The sequence below is a fragment of the Coptis chinensis genome, chromosome 2 (assembly GCF_015680905.1).
Source record: "Coptis chinensis isolate HL-2020 chromosome 2, ASM1568090v1, whole genome shotgun sequence".
In the NCBI taxonomy this organism is placed as follows: Eukaryota; Viridiplantae; Streptophyta; class Magnoliopsida; order Ranunculales; family Ranunculaceae; genus Coptis; species Coptis chinensis.
In genome coordinates, this window is record NC_141457.1 from 10,018,644 (window position 1) to 10,021,502 (window position 2,859).

A 2,859-nucleotide genomic window follows, 5' to 3' on the forward strand; every position below is an offset into this window, starting at 1 on the left:
GTTTCTCCTGACCTGAACATTGAGGACTAGAATCTTAACAAAGAGATTCTTCAATTAAAACTAAGAGTGTTATAGATTGAGAAACACCGATTGAAGGAAGTCACAGAAGAAAAGTCAGATAACGACTTTCAACATTGCAATTTTATTTCCACTATATTTTCTAGAAAATGGAATATTTTTATAACTTTAATTATTAACAAAGAATATATTCTTACTGATTATATTACTTTAGTTGATAGTGGTGCAGATATAAATTGCATCCAAGAAGGATTAATTCCTCAAAAATATTTTGAAACTACCACTCAAACTATGACTAGTGCTAGTGGTAGTAAAATAGCTATTCAGCATAAATTAACTAAGGGTTATTTAGACTTTGGTCCTACTATTAATAGCAAAATTAGGCTTTGGTCCTACTTTTTAAATTTATTAGGCTTTGGTCCTACATCTGTTTGTTGACTGTGAGTCAATATAGTTGACCTTGGTCAATCTGTTTGTATTTTCAAAATGGCAACATTACCCTTCAGAGTAAGAACAAAGCCTAATTTCGCTATTAATAGTAGGACCAAAGCCTAAATAACCCTATAATAGAATAAATCACATGATAAGAGCTATCTTACTATAATACAATTCAAAACAAACACCGACTATCCGAGCCCTCTTAGTATATCTGATCGTACCATGGGGTTCCAATGTTTGTGACAAAATAGCTAAGTTCAATTCGGTTGTGCTATTCATTACGACTACCTCGTGATAGATGCTTGGATGTGATAAATCCATAACATTTACTGTTATTGCTTGCCCTCTCCTAGATGTTGTTTCATAAGCATATATAGCCAAGAGTATGGCTTCGAAACCAGCAAGCGACTTCCTAAAAGTTGCCTGAGAAAGGTATACTCCACTGATAATAGGTAATAATTTTAAAACTACTAATTGAAGGGTTGGGTCTGAGGATTGAAATGCATGTGTTGTAAAGCCAACGACAAAGTTCATTTTCTCCAGCGCCAGAATTGGGTAGCTTAAGGTGGTTTGAAATTTGCTTGGTAATCTTAGGGTGATGTAGGAGTAAAGATTCAGGGGTTTCAGAAGAAGAAACAGAAAGAGGGATGGAACCAAGAATGAACAAGAGTGCTTCGAATGCATAATGAACTTTCAAATTGCTATATGACATGCTGTAATGATGGTGTGGAGATTGGTGTATTCAACCCGCCAATCATATTGTTGGAAACATGACCCTTGCACTATTCTCATTATCTAACCCACCATACGAGACCCAATCCCAAATATCATATTCAACACGCACCAAATCAAACACCTGACCCATTGCGCAAAGTGCTTCTAACGGTTTTAGTTGCCAAAATATCATATACAAACATGATAAGACACGTGGCAGATCTTATCATGTGATTTATTCTATTATAGGGTTATTTAGGCTTTGGTCCTACTATTAATAGCGAAATTAGGCTTTAGTCCTACTCTAAAGGGTAATGTTGTCACTTTGAAAAAACAAACAGATTGACCAGGGTAAACTATAATGACTCACAGTCAACAAACAGATGTAGGACCAAAGCCTAATAAATTTGAAAAGTAGGACCAAAGCCTAATTTCGTTATTAATAGTAGGACCAAAGTCTAAATAACCCATTAACTAAGGTTACTATTAATAAAAATGAGGTTAATATACCTTTATCCTTTTTATTAATTAAAAATCTTACCCAACAAATTATACCGGGAACCCATTTCTTAAATACCATTCTTCCTATTAATAAAATTGATAAGTATGGTATTTACACTAACTTCGAGGATCACCTGATAAGAGCCCAAAACTATAGTTTTAACCCCTTTAACAATATTGCTTTAGACCAATTATGTGATTAATAAGTAAGAGTTAGTACTGTTATCGTGTTTTTGTGTATTTCAGGCATTGGAGTCAAATATGTGCAGAAACGCGTCCCTTTTGCGAGATAAAAGAGCAAAGGTCGGTTGTTAAGAAGTTCTGTGATTAAAGGCCAAGATTCAAGGAGAAAAAGCCTTTGTAAAGCCAGGTCAAAAGTTGAAAAGTCAAAGTCAACGCGGGCAGAAACAGCACACAAAAGTCAGCAGAATTTCCAAAGACCGTATTTTGGACTCAGGCCTCGGAATTGGGCCTACCTTATGTCAAAACGACCGGCTCAGAAAGATCTTTCCAATGGATCTAGAATTGACCCAATCAGATGAGCAAAACTGGATGAAAAGTCTATTGAAGTTAAAGCCAGCTGAAAAAGGCTCTGTGGACTGAAGAAATTGGGCTTTGGGCTCGATTTTCTGGCCTAAAACATGGCTCCTCAGCTCATGCACGAAAATATGGATCTGGTCTTCTCCTTTTCCACACACAAGACTTAACTCTTAAGCATCAATTAGGTTAGGTAGCAAGTATCCATTAGAGCATAGATCTAGATCTAGTTTTGAGTTTTTATTCAATTAATTAGTTTTCAATTATTGTTTTAGATCTAGTTTTACCTTTCAATTAATTAGTGTTAGAACAAGTAGATTATTATTTAGAATCAAATATTAGTTCATAATAAAGTATTCATTTTCATCTCAATTTAGTTTATTAATTAAATTCTTATTAGTGTTAGAATTGTCAAATTCATATTTAGTTGTTAATCATTTCATAGTGTTAAGTTAGATTTGAATTATTGATTAGTTCAATTTAGTAAAGTTAGAACTTTTATATGATGTCTTGTTTGAATTCCATGAGAAATGATAGTTTTATGAATCAAGGCTAAACCTCCATTAGAGGGGCTTGATGAAGCCTTGATGAAAACTTGATTGTGTAGTATATAATCGTTGTAAGAGTCTATTCCACTCTAGAAGGTAGTTG

General features: G+C 34.2%; 1 pseudogene; it reads right to left on the bottom strand.

Annotated features, from left to right (window-relative positions):
* Window positions 1–594: 594 nt before the first annotated feature.
* On the bottom strand, window positions 595–1,321 carry LOC147514797 (uncharacterized; annotated as a pseudogene).
* Window positions 1,322–2,859: the final 1,538 nt, after the last annotated feature.